Consider the following 14,698-nt stretch of genomic DNA (forward strand, 5'->3'; position numbering starts at 1 on the left):
TTGACTAGTGTCATGGAATCATTAAAATCCACCTCACTAGGCAGTCATGCCCCCCCTTTACCATCTCATCACAAAGACAGCACCGCTGACAATGCAGCACTTCCTCAGTACTTTACTGGAGCATCAGCCTAGACTGTGTCATTAAGTTTTGGTGTTGGGGGTGAGGGAGAGGGTGGGGGATTGAGGGGAGGCATAGCCAGATGAATGAATAATGACCTGAGAACAACAGGCCAGGTATTTTAAAAATAAGAAGTAATCATATTCAAAATACGTATCTTACATAAGAAGAAACTTAACTGTCCTGATTTACCTCCATCAAGTTTTATTTAACTGTGTTTCCGTTTTGTATTTCTATCTAACTGCATCAACATTAAAGAGCAGGTTAACAGATGGATTGAAAGAAAGGGAAATGAAGAGATCTGGGATTGGGGCTGGTACATGGGATTAGGGCTGGTACTTGGGATTGGGGCTGGTACATGGGATTAAGGCAGGTGCATGGGATTAGGGCTGGTACTTGGGATTGGGGCTGGTACATGGGATTGGGGCTGGTACATGGGATTAAGGCAGGTGCATGGGATTAGGGCTGGTACTTGGGATTAGGGCTGGTACTTGGGATTGGGGCTGGTACATGGGATTAGGACTGGTACATGGGATTAGGGCAGGTACATGGGATTAGGGCTGGTACATGGGATTAGGGCTGGTACTTGGGATTGGGGCTGGTACTTGGGATTAGGGCAGGTGCATGGGATTAGGGCTGGTACTTGGGATTAGGGCAGGTACATGGGATTAGGGCTGGTACTTGGGATTGGGGCTGGTATTTGGGATTAGGGCAGGTGCATGGGATTAGGGCTGGTACTTGGGATTGGGGCTGGTACATGGGATTAGGGCAGGTATATGGAATTGGAGCTGGTACATGGGATTAGGGCTGGTACTTGGGATTGGGGCTGGTACATGGGATTAGGGCTGGTACTTGGGATTGGGGCTGGTACTTGGGATTGGGGCTGGTACATGGGATTAGGGCTGGTACTGGCATGAACAAACACCAACATGGACCGAATGGATTGTTTCAGTCATGTATATATAATTTGGTCTGACAATCAGTTCCAAGTTTTCATTCTCAAACTGCTCCCTGGAGATGTTTTGATGTTGTTGTGAAGCAGGACCTGCATCAAGCACCTGTAGGTGTTAGTCTCATTCCAGCTGCAATCTTCACTTGAATCCTGGCTTTGATGGACGGTGAGGATTTCTCTGTGGAAAGACTGTGGTCTGTCTTTTTCTGCAGCATGTATGAGTTGGATTTGAGGTGGATGATTGCGTGGAGAAGCATTGCATTGGCTGCAGTTTTGTATGTGCCTCAGTGACAATCCTCCTTTGTGCTTTGGATCTGAAGATGTTATTCTCCAGTGTGTTTATCTGATATGTTGGAGAGATAAATGTTCCAAATGCCAGCTCCCCATCACCCTCCCCTCCCCACTGAGACAGTCTGTTTCCTGACTGTGTCATGAGGAACCCAACGAGCACGAGCCTAAGAAGAAAAGTAGAAAATCACTCACTCCAGCAAAAAAAAAAGCTTTTCAGAAATCAAACAGGAACACATCTAAAAATATTCGATAAATTCAGGATTCCTCTGATCACTGTCTGTCGTGACATCTTCAATGAATTTGGAAAGGTTTCTCATGCTATCTCTGTTAATTTGTAGGTAAAGCTGGGAAAATCTTTATCGAGATAATAAGTGGCCGGGAATTTCCTTGGATGATTCCGTTCCACGTTATAACTTCAGTGTAAGTGAAGGGAACCCCCTGCTTATGTGTAGGGAGAAGTGTCCATTTCAATTCTTATTGAGGGATCTTTATAATCTACACCCAATGCCCCAGCACAGTTCACATGTGCAGTATTTAAAAACTTATCTTTTAGGCATGAATTCTTCAAACAAGCTCCACACAGCATAGCTGAGACAGGCTGAAGGAAAAGGAGTGTGTGTGTGGGTGTGGGGCGTGGGGGGGTGGGGGGTGGGGGGTGTGAGGGGGGGTGGGTGTAGGGGTAGTGTGGGGGGGGGATGTGAAACTGTCATGTCTAATTGTCTGTTTGTCCTGTTTACTGACAAAAACAAATCCCAGGACCAATGGGCTGCTTTTTAATCAATCAGCATGGAAAAGATGATATTGTGTTTGTGTGATGAATGCTGTAGTAAACAGGCTTTTAACTATTGATCTGCAAGTAACTCATTACCTGATCTTGGACCAATGACATGCAATATATCTACAGGGAGTCAAATCTTAATGGCACACATGGCAGAAACCTTTGAAGAGAATTTGTATTTATTTATACAGACCCTTCTAGGTTCTCAACATGTCTCAAACACCAATTAAGTACTTTTAAAATGTAAGCACTTGTAATGTATTGTGCCAATTTGTGCACAGCAAGCTCCCACAAAACAGGAACGAGATACTGACCAGGTTGTTTGTTTTTAAAAGTCATCTGGGCTGAGGAATGGACATTGGCCAGGACACCTCGACTGCTCTTTGTCAAAGAGTGCAATGGAATCTTTTACCCCCGCTAGAGAGGGCAGCCTGGGCTTCGGTTTAATATCTTTTCTGAAAGGCAGCGCCTCCAACAGTGCAGCACTCCTTCGGTACCACATTAAACTGTCAGAGTAAATTATGTGCTCAAGTCTCTGGAGTGGGTCTTAAACCCACAACCTTCTGACTCACAGTGAGAATGATGTGTACTGACCACAGCTGACACCTGGCAATGTTTGTGTTGCAAATACCACACAAGTGTGGTACAGGAGCTGTAATGAGCGATGTGCTGAATCACTTTGCTAGGCTTTTTATGGAAGAGGTTTCCCTATGTTCAACTCACCATCCTTACCTGGTCTGGCACACATGTGACTCCAGACACACAGCAATGGTGTTGACTCTTAACTGCTGTCTAGCAGGTCACCCAGTTGTTACAGAAAAGTCAGGAAGGCGTGAAAGCTGATGGACCACCCGGCATTGACCTAAGCACCAGAAATGACAACAGCAAACTCAGCCCTGTCAACCCTGCAAAGTCCTCCTTACTAACATCTGGGGGCTGGTGCCAAAATTGGGAGCGCTGTCTCACAGACTAGTCAAGCAACAGCCTGACATAGTCATCCTCACAGAATCATACCTTACAGATAATGTCCCAGACACCACCATCACCATCCCTGGGTATGTCCTGTCCCACCGGCAGGACAGGCCCAGCAGAGGTGGTGGCACAGTGGTATACAGTCAGGAGGGAGTTGCCCTGGGAGTTACAAAAACATAGAAACTAGGAGCAGGAGTAGGCCATTCGGCCCTTCGAGCCTGCTCTGCCATTCATTATGATCATGGCTGACCATCCAACTCAATAGCCTGCTCCCGCTTTCTCTCCATACCCTTTGATCCCTTTCGCCCCAAGAGCTATATCTAGCTCCTTCTTAAAAACATACAATGTTTTGGCCTCAACTACTTTCTGTGGTAGTGAATTCCACAGGCTCACCACTCTCTGGGTGAAGAAATTTCTCCTCATCTCAGTCCTAAATGGTCTACCCCATATCCTCAGACTGTGATCCCTGGTTCTGGACTCCCCCACCATTGGGAACATCCTTCCTACATCTACCCTTTCTAGATCTATTAGAATTTTATAGGTTTCTATGAGATCCCCCCTCATTCTTCTGAACTCCAGCGAATATAATCCTAATATACTCAATCTCTCCTCATATGTCAGTCCCGCCATCCCAGGAATCAGTCTGGTAAATCTTCGCTGCACTCCATCTATAGCAAGAACATCCTTCCTCAGATAAGGAGACCTAAACTGCACACAATATTCCAGATGTGGTCTCACCAAGGCCCTGTACAATTGCAGCAAGGCATCCCTGTTCCTGTATTCGAATCCTCTGGCTATGAAGGCTAACATACCATTTGTCTTCTTTACCGCCTGCTGCACCTGCATGCTTACCTTCAGCGACTGGTGTACGAGGACACCCAGGTCTCGTTGCACATTCCCAGTTCTCAATCTATAGCAATTAGATAATAATCTGCCTTCCTGTTTTTGCTACCAAAGTGGATAACCTCACATTTATCCACATTATACTGCATCTGCCATGCATTTGCCCACTCATTCAGCTTGTCCAAATCACACTGAAGCATCTCTGCATCCTCCTCACAGCTCACCCTCCCACCCAGCTTTGTGTCATCTGCAAATTTGGAGATAATACATTTAGTTCCCTCATCTAAATCATTAATATATATTGTGAATAACTGGGGTCCCAGCACCGATCCCTGTTGTACCCCACTAGTCACTGCCTGCCATTCGGAAAAGACCCGTTAATTCCTACTCTTTGTTTCCTGTCTGCCAACCAGTTTTCTATCCATCTCAATACACTACCCCCAATCCCATGCGCTTTAATTTTACATGCCAATTTCTTATGTGGGACTTTGTCGAAAGCCTTCTGAAAGTCCAAATAAACTACATCCACTGGCTCCCCCTCATCAACTCTACTAGTTACATCCTTGAAAAATTCCAGTAGATTTGTCAAGCATGATTTCCCTTTCGTAAATCCATGCTGACTCTGCCCGATTCTGCCACTGTTTTCCAAGTGCTCAGCTATTAAATCTTTTATAATGGACTCTAGAATTTTCCCCACTACCAACGTCAGGCTGACTGGTCTATAATTCCCTGTTTTCTCTCTGCCTCCCTTTTTAAATAGTGGGGTTACATTAGCTACCCTCCAATCTGTAGGAACTGTTCCAGAGTCTATAGAATCTCAGAAGATGACCACCAATGCATCCACTATTTCTAGGGCCACTGCCTTAAGTACTCTGGGATGTAGATTATCAGGCCCTGGGGATTTATCTGCCTTCAATCCCATCAATTTCCCCAACACCATTTCCCTGCTAATACTGATTTCTTTCAGTTCCTCCCTCTCACTAAACCCTGTGTTCCCCAACATTTCTGGTATGTTATTTGTGTGTCCTCCTTTGTGAAGACAGAAGCAAAGTATGTATTTAGTTGGTCAGCCATTTCTTTGTTCCCCATTATAAATCCCCCTGTTTCTGACTGTAAGGGACCTACATTTGTCTTCACCAATCTTTTTCTCTTCACATACTTGAGTCCTCAATATTGACTCTGGACTTCATGAAGTCTCATGGCATCGGGTCAAAAATGGGCAAGGAAACTTCCTGCTGATTACCACGTACCACCCTCCCTCTCCCCTCCACTGCAACCCCCTCCCCTCAGCTGATGAATCAGCGCTCCTCCATGTTGAACATGCTTGGAGGAAGCACTGAGGGGTGGCAAGGGCACAGAATGTACTCTGGGTGGAGGAATTCAATGTCCATCACCAAGAGTGGCTCACTGCTGACCGAGCTGGCTGAGTCCTAAAGGACATAACTGCTAGGCTGGGTCTGTGGCAGGTGGTGAGGGAATCAACAAGAGGGAAGAAACCTATTTGACCTCATCCTCATCAATCTACCTATCGCAGATGCATCTGTCTATGACAGTATTGGTAGGAATGACAACCGCACAGTGGTTGTGGAGACAAATTCCTGCCTTCACACTAAGGATACCCAACACATTAATGTAAAAGACAAGCCTTGAAGCATCTGTAACTATCTTCAGCCAGAAGTGCCGAGTGGATGATCCATCTCTGCCTCCTCCGGAGGTCCCCAGCATCACAGATGCCAGTCTTCAGCCAATGAGATTCACTCCACGTGATATCAAGAAACAGCTGAAGGCACTGGATACTGCAAAGGCTATGGGCCCTGACAATATTCCAGCAATAGTACTGAAGACTTGTGCTCCAGAACTTGCCGCACCCCTAGCCAAGCTTTTCCAGTACAGCTACAACACTGGCATCTACCCGGCTATGTGGAAGATTGCCCAGGTATGTTCTGTACACAAAAAGCAGGATAAATTTAACCCAGCCAATTACCGCCCCATCAGTCTACTCTAGCCCATCAGTAAAGTAATGGAAGGGATCATCAACAGTGCTATCAAGCAGCACTTTAAAAAAATTATTCGTTCATGGGGTGTGGGCATCGCTGGCTAGGCCAGCATTTATTGCCCATCCCTAGTTGCCCTTGAGAAGGTGGTGGTGAGCTGCCTTCTTGAACCGCTGCAGTCCATGTGGTGTAGGTACACCCACAGTGCTGTTAGGGAGGGAGTTCCAGGATTTTGACCTAGCGACAGTGAAGGAACGGCGATATATTTCCAAATCAGGATGGTGAGTGACTTAGGGGGGAACTTCCAGGTGGTGGTGTTCCCATGCATCTGCTGACCTCAACCAGCACACCTTCATGGATTCCTTAGAGAAATTGGGAGACTTGCTCACCCTTCATCCAATGCTGTTGCTCCTTCAGGCACCTGTCCTCTCTACTGCTGAAAATGAATGCCTCCCCCTGTAATCGGGCTGTAACTCTCTGCTGTGGCTCAGTCTGATACCCTCCTGCCTTTGAGTCAGAAGGTTGGGGATTCCAGTCTGACACCAGAGACCAGGGGCACATCATTTGAGCTGACACTCAGTGTGGTACTGAGGGAGTGCTGCACTGCCAGAGATAGGGGCTTGAATTTTACTCTACTCCGCCGGTGGGTTTGTAGGTAGGGGGGGTGAGCGTAAAATTCCTCGGATGGACTTCTGGCTGGGTTCCCGCCCACTGAGAAATTTTACGCTGGGCAGGCGAGGCCTCAGAGGGGCCGCCCACCCTCACCACAATTGAAGCCCTTAAGTAGCCAATTATTGACCAATTGAGAGCCGTTTCCCACCCAGCCTCAATTTTTAGGCTGGTGGGAGGATTTCACAGGAATGACAGAAGCCCGAAAATGATCGGGTTCAGGTCTCGGGTAGGAAGCAGTGGGGGAGGGGAGCACCTCCATCAGAAACCCCCTTTTAACGTCAAACCTCTGCCCATCCCCCCCCACCCACCCACTTAAGGTCTGGTAGGCCCAGGACCTCACCCCACCCCCGGCCTCTCCCCCGACACCTCAACCCCCCCACTGTCCACCCCCTCCAGCCTCCCCTACCCCTCCCCACCCTGCCAACCCCAAAACTTACTTCTTCCTGGAATCCCGGGTCTTTGGCCCCAGGGACTGCATGCAGTCCCAGTCCTGTCCACTGCGGCTTCTGGCGCTGCAGAGACTAGAGAGCCGCCGGCCAATCAGATTGGCCCTCAGCTCTCCAAAGTGGGACTCCCTCCTGAGTGAGGGGCGGAAGTCCCGCCCACAGCCATGGCTACAGAGCTGATGTGTTCCCCACTGGCTCTTTGGATGGCTGGGTTGGAAACCCCACCATCCGAAAAATCCTGGCCACTGTGTTTCAGAGAAGATATTAACCCATGGTCCTTTTTGTCTCTTGGGTGATGTAAAAGATCCCATGGTACTATTTGGAGAAAGGCAGTGGGGGTGGGGTGATGGTTCTCCCTGTGTTCTGACCGATATTTAACCTCAACCAACATCATTAAGAAACAGATGACATGGTCATCATCGCATCACTGTTTGTGGGATCTTGCTGTACATAAATTGACTGCTGTGTTTCATACATTACAACCGTGACTACACTTCAAAATATTCCATTGGCTGTAGAGCACTTTGGGATGTCCTGACAAACAAACATACAAACTAGGAGCAGGCGTAGGCCATTCAGCCCCTCGAGCCTGCTCCGCCATTTAATAAGATCTTGGCTGATCTGGTAGTAACCTGAAATCTGCATCCCTCCTATTCCCAATAACCTATCACTCCCTTGCTTACCAAGAATCTATCCACCTCTGCCTTAAAAATATTCAGACTCTGCTTCCACCACTTTTTCAGGAAGAGAGTTCCAAAGACTCATGAACCCCCTGAGAGAAAACATTTTGCCTCATCTCTGTTTTAAATGGGCGATCCCTTATTTTTAAACAGTGACTCCTAGTTCTAGATTCCCCCACAAGAGGAAATATCCTCTCCACATCCACCCTGTCGAGCCCTTATCCTAGGATCTCAGGATCAAATATGTTTCAATCAAGTCACTTCTTACTCTTCTAAACTCCAGCAGATACAAGCCTTGTCTGTCCAACCTTTCTTCAAAAGACCACCCACCCATTCCAGGTATTAGTCTAGTGAACCTTCTCTGAACTGCTTCCAATGCATTTACATCCTTCCTTAAATAAAGAGACCAATACTGTACACAGTACTCCAGATGTGGTCTCACTAGGGCTCTGTATAACTGAAGCATAACCTCTCTACTTTTGGATTCAATTCCCCTCGCAATAAATGATAACATTCCATTCGCTTTCCTAATTGGTTTTCCGTTTTAATGTAATTTTTTTCTTTCTCTGTAGATTTACCTTCTCCCCTCCCTTGCAAAGATGGTAACACAATGAGAAGCAGCATCATCCCTCCAGACCCAACCTGCGCTGATAATGAGGGCTGCAGGAGGAGTGCTCACTGGGCTAGTGCTGGGTCTCACTCTGCTGACACCCTGACACCGGGAGGAGAGCCCAGCCAGGAGTGGTTTGTTGTTATTACTGCCTGTGAGGTCCCGACTGCCTCCCCTACAGAGAAAAATACTTTCTGTAAGGAGAACAGATGGCGCATTGTTAATATTGCACTTGGGTTAATTAAAACCTGCAGCGCTGCCAAAATAAACCATCTCCTGCTTGGTTCCTTCATCAGCCTTGTGTCATCAGCTAATTGCAAACACCGCCTCGAATGAGTTACTGAACTAACAACCCATCAACTCAATGTTGTTCTCAATCATTGCCTTTCTCACATCCTCCATCGTCATATCCCCTGTAGCGTCTCCTTGCCGTGGGTGAGGTCAAGCATTTGGGGAAAATCATCTCCCGGAGGCTGTAGGGCCAGTTTCCCAACAGCTCAAGGAGGTCATGGTGTTGAGATCTTGATGAAGATCTGGGTGATTGGAATTGTAACATCCTTTGGTGAATGTTCCGGAAAGTAAGTACAGTTTGTGCACACAGAGACCTGAGCAAATTTCTGGGCAAACTCTTCATTTCTGGAGGTTGGGACAATGGCAGGGAAATGTAGACGTGTATTTTATGAAGGAGCCAGGCACAAGTCAGTGATGGAAAGGGACTTTATGAGAGTGTGGGGGCAGAACAGGTAAGTGGGAAGTGATTACTTTTGGAGAGTGAACATTTATTTATTGAAAACGTTGGCCTGTTGGTTGCATGTTCCTTTCCCTGGTTGCCGCCTGTCCTGTTCCAGGCCCCCTCTTTCGTGCACCAGCAACATACACCCTCCCGAGCCCCAAGCTGTCAAGTGTTAGGTCCTCCCAAGTCCTTCATCATCATGATCACTGCCTGCTCGTGGATTCAGCAAGCCTTTCTTTCTTATGATATTATGTAGAAGCTGTATTGATCCTGTAGACAGAAGCTAAAAAGTGCTGGAAATACTCAGCAAGTCAGTCAGCACGTGTGGAGGTAGAATGAGAGTTAACAGGCGGGATTTTCCAGCCCTACCTGCCATGGGAATTCTCGTGGGTGGGACTGGAAATTGGACACACCAGCAAAAAGCCCGTTGACTTTGGGCAGGATGTCGTGGGACTGGAAAATCACGCCCAACTTGTCAGGTCGCGATGACATTTTATTAGAACAGTTCTGATGAAAAGCTATCGCCATCTGAAACGTTAACTCCATTTCTCTCTCCATAGACGCTGAGTATTTCCAGGATTTTCTGTTTTTATTTCAGATTCCCAGCATCTGCAGGGGTTTGATTTTGATGTTGGGTTGCACCAGGTTTCTCCAGACTCCTACAGCAAAGCTTGTGATTCCTATACTCCACTCCGTGACACTTTTTGTACCCAACAGGGCCTCTGCTGTCTGCAGAAGCCTTTCAGGGATCCTAACTGTCAGGGGACAGCGCTGATCACTAACCAACCATCCAAACATATGGCCCTGATTTCTCTGGACTGGTTTGGTGCATTGGCACATAATTAAAGCTTCATGCCAGCTTCCTGAATCTGTGTGACATTCAGACACAGGATAAGATGATTGGCATCACATGCTATTTGCACCCTGGCAGAGTAAACGCCTTTCCTGTTCATAAAGTCAAGGAGGTTGTCATGCAGATATTTGAATGCCGCACATGCTCCAGAGGTTTCCCCTGCACCAATGTGAACCCTGGGGAGGTCATTTCCACATTTGGCTGTAACCCAAAACTGATGCTAATGAACCAGCTAACTGCCAATCTCAATGGAAAAGCAAATTGGGTAGATTGTTTAATGAGTGGCTAATCTGCTACTGCCAGTTAACTGTCATCATCATCTAACATCCCCCTACCCCCCCACCACCCCACTCCCCCCACCTCCCCCCCGCCCCCCATAGCATTTTGAATTGGCCGGTTCTCTCTTTCTCTTTATCAGATTTCATTGGGAAGGGTATGAACTGCACAACCAACATGAAAAGAGCATTACCTGGAAAAACTCAGCAGGTCTGGCAGCATCGGTGGAGAAGAAAAGCCAATCTTCTCTTTTCTTCTCCGCCGATGCTGCCAGACCTGCTGAGTTTTTCCAGGTAATTCTGTTTTTGTTTTGGATTTCCAGCATCCGCAGTAGCTTTTTGTTTTTATGAAAAGAGCATTAGTTATCTTCTTGATGCAATTAGGAACAGCTGCCTAACTCATGTACAGATGTGATCACATGCTGCTTGGAAGGATTTAGTGGCAGAGAAATTCGAGGGCATTGGTGATCTTGACTGGCATGGACATTTCTGTCCTCCTAAGGGAATTGATTTGCAGGTCTTCAGCCAGCGGTTGCCATATTACCCCAACAGCCTCTGAGTTTAGAACCACAACCTCTGAGGCACTGGTGCTTAGAGAAGGCTAAAGGCCTTCGTGGTCAGTAGACCCTATTGAGTGAGTATGAGCATGTAGGGAAGAGAGACCTTCTGTGAGTTGAATGAAACTAGTTGCAAAATTCCTGCCTGAACCTCCAAGGTTATAAAGAGATGGATCTTCAGACAAGGCAAATCAATCTTCAATGTCGGAACACTCCATTTTCACCTTACTCTGGCATCTACCTTAAGGAACATCTACCACCACTAGGATCACCAACCCTCCTCTTGGATTGTCCTGGAACCTCCAGGAATTGTAGATTAATCTCCTGGTCACTGCGGTGAAAGCCTGGATAAAGAATCATAGTAACAAGAGCAGAATTGGAGGTGGGAGATAAGGTCTTTTTGACTGACAGTCAAGAATCATCCAGTTAAAGAGCCTGTTCATTTTCCAGTTCCTGTGGGAAGGTGGAACACAATAAGGATGGGCCCATTGGGTGAGCAATGGCTGGAGAGTGAGGGCGGAATGATTGGAGACAGGGTGTCATGTGATGAAATATCCTGGAATACACCCAGCCAAAGCTGACAACGTTAATTGCCACTCACACATTGGGGTAATTATTAGAGGCGGACTTGATGTGCAACTTGGGTGAAAATTGGACAGCTCCCTGCTCTACATTTGTAGAAAAGATCTGCCTCTCTGTGGTAAACAACTTCCTCAGTTCATTAACAATTGGTTCACGACATCACTGGAGGTAGCTTCTGATTGGTTCATCTGTTACCTATGCATTATGATGAATACCACCTTGAAGAAATTCATTGGACAGTGAATAATGTGTTGCTGAGGGTGCACTGAAACATCACAATGCATTCTTCATACGGAGAAACAGACTTTAACCTTATTTTGTTCTAATTCCTGTCACTAGATGGGACCCCCTGGATTTTTGGCATCCCCCATTTACCAATTACCATTAACTGTGTGTGCTGGACCCTCCCCTCAATGTCCTCCAACCCTGAGCTCTTGCACATCCTCTGCTTTCCATCACCCCAGCATTGGCAGCCGTGCCTTCAGCTGCCCAGGCCCTAAGCTCTGGAAGTCCCTCCCTAAACCTCTCTGCCTCTTTCTCCTCCTTTTAAGACACTCCTTAAAACCTATCTCATTGATCAAACCTTTGGTCACCTCCCCTGATATCTCCTTATGTAACTCGGGGTCAAATTTTGACCCTCCTTGAACCACCTAGGAAGTTTTTACTGTATTAAAGGTGCTATGTAAATGCAAGTTATTGTTGCACCCGATTCTCTTATCAGGACTCCTATCAAGGGAAGTTCAACACTGGGAGTAAAATCTTCAGATGTTTACCCCAACTTTTTATTCGATAGCGCAGGACTCCAATTATTCCTGATAAAGCACTGTGTGGTTAGGAAGGCAAGCAGGAAACAATTTACAAATATTGCCTCTCACATTGCACGATCATCAGCCCAGATAATTTATCCTCAGTTTGCCATTAGCACACAGACAGGCTATCGTTCCAAATGATTGAGAAAATGTATAATATTGTGATACATGCTTTGCTGAATTAATCTGATGATTGCCATGTTAACAGTCTATTAAATGTTTAATTTCCAGTCCTCTTGACTAAACGAAACACATTAACAGTTATTAAGGCAACGCCAGGATAACAAAATAATTAATAACATATTACAGTGTTTGCTTTTAAACGTTGAATTGCTGCAACTATATGAAAGAAAACACATCAGTTTGGATTTAATGAATATTTTATTTTAAAACATTTAACTTTCCTTGAAGCTAGTCTCAGCAGTATGTGGGATAGAAGATGGAGATGTTTTACCCTTGAGGCACTGTCACTTTTGATGCAATCTGAACTCAACAGTTTTCAAATCAGCAGCAACATCACTCCCAGCAGAGCCTCCCAGTGTGAGTTCCAGTGATCCAGGCCAAGTTTAACAGGCAAGACGCGGGCCTCCTGATGTCTGTGTCGTGGGGCAGCTGGCATAACAAAATCTGCTGATTTGGAAAACTCCAACTCGAATGTCACCGATCCGGCAGAAGGCGAGGGTTTGGCTGAATTCGAAAGGTCACGGGGAAAGGCACCACTCGGCAAATCAGTGTATCCTTTCAGTGTACAGGCCGCCTGACAGCAGGGCTTGTGGAGAGATAATGAAGTGAGAAGATGGAACGCCAGCAACCGAAGAACTTGACCAGAAGTCTATAATATTAATGAATGGATAAGAGAAAGCTGTGTTCAGCAGCCTGGCTAATGGGATAACTAGGAAGGAGCCGCAGTGATTATAAAGGTATAATTCAACTCTTTGATCATGATAGTCTGGAGGGGCAGGAGTACCATTAGAGGAAGTGCCACAGAGGCTAGACCTCTTCACCTCATTCTCCTCCCTTTAAGATGCCCCTTAAAATCTATCTTGTTGGCCAAACATTTGCTGACCAGTCCTAATTTGGCTGTTGGCTCGGTCTCAAATCTGGTCTGATTTAGACTCTGACAAAGTGCCATGGGGTGTTTTGCGATGGGCAGAATCTTCCGGTCAGCGTGTGGGGGCGGGGCCGACACGCCCACGTGTAAAATGGTGCGCGATGATGTCGGGCGTGCGTCCCAATGTCACCGTGATACTTCGTTTGTCGGGCACGCGCCGGAGTCGGTTGCATGCCTGGCACAATGTTAAGGGCCTATTAAGGCCATTAAGGGATTGATTAAAGTACGTAAGAACGCTGCCTGTCCAACCTTCAGGTTGACGGGCAGGCGAAGAGCCCAAGTGGCCTTCGCTTTTTTCAGGAAACCTCATCCACGGGCGGGATGAGGTTTCCTGACGCTTTTATTAAATAAAAAAGTAAATTTTCCTAACTTTACAAACATGTCCCAACTCATGTGGCACTATCACACGAGGAGACATGTTTAAATACATTTTTGCATCATTTATTGAACCGTTTCATTATCTATTCAATATCCCTGAGGCAGCTCCGTGCCAATGCTGAGCACTACCGGCCGCGCGTTATGCTGGGCGGGCCTTAACCGGTGTAAAATGGCAGCGCGCAGCCAACCACGGGCGGCGTTAGGCTACGCGCTGGCTCCCCCACCCTCTCCCGCCCAGCCTGCACGCCATAGGAAAAACCAGACCCATGTTAAAGGCGCTTTATAAATGCAAGTTTTTGTTGTTGAATTTGTACCCTTCACCTGACTTATGGCGGCAGAGTGCCAGGAAGTCCAGGGGGTTTTGGTGCAAATGTGTTTGTACCATGATAAGCATCCGTTTTACCAGATGCAAGTTCCTGGCACAGAACTTCAACCAGACGGTCAAAAGAATCAGGAAATTTTGGGCATACTTCCCAAAATTTTTAATTCACTGGTTGGAAACCTATTGGGGAACAGGTTTATTTTTAAAAAATTCATTCACGGGATGTGTGCGTTGCTGCCTGGGCCAGCATTTATTTCCCTTCCCTAGTTGCCCTTGAGAAGGTGGTGGTGAGCTGCCTTCTTGAGCTGCTGCAGTCCATATGGTGTAGGTACACCCACAGTGCTGTTGGGAAGGGAGTTCCAGGATTTTGACCCAGCAACAGTGAAATAATGACGATATATTTCCAAGTCAGGATGGTGAGTGGCTTAGGGGGGAACTTGCAGGTGGTGGTGTTCCCATCTATCTGCTGCCCTTGTCCTTCTAGATGGTAGTGGTTGTGGGTTTGGAAGGTGCTGTTGAAGGAGCCTTGGTGAGTTCCTGCAGTGCATCTTGTAGATGGTACACACTGCTGCTACTGTGCATCAGTGGTGAAGGGAGTGAATGTTTGTGGATGTGGTGCCAATCAAGTGGGCTGCTTTGTCCTAGATGGTGTCAAGCTTTCTGAGTGTTGTTGGAGCTGCACTCACTCAGGCAAGTGGGGAGTATTCCATCACACTTATTTT

The sequence above is a fragment of the Cetorhinus maximus genome, chromosome 4, assembly GCF_964194155.1.
Source record: "Cetorhinus maximus chromosome 4, sCetMax3.hap1.1, whole genome shotgun sequence".
Classification (NCBI taxonomy): domain Eukaryota; kingdom Metazoa; phylum Chordata; class Chondrichthyes; order Lamniformes; family Cetorhinidae; genus Cetorhinus; species Cetorhinus maximus.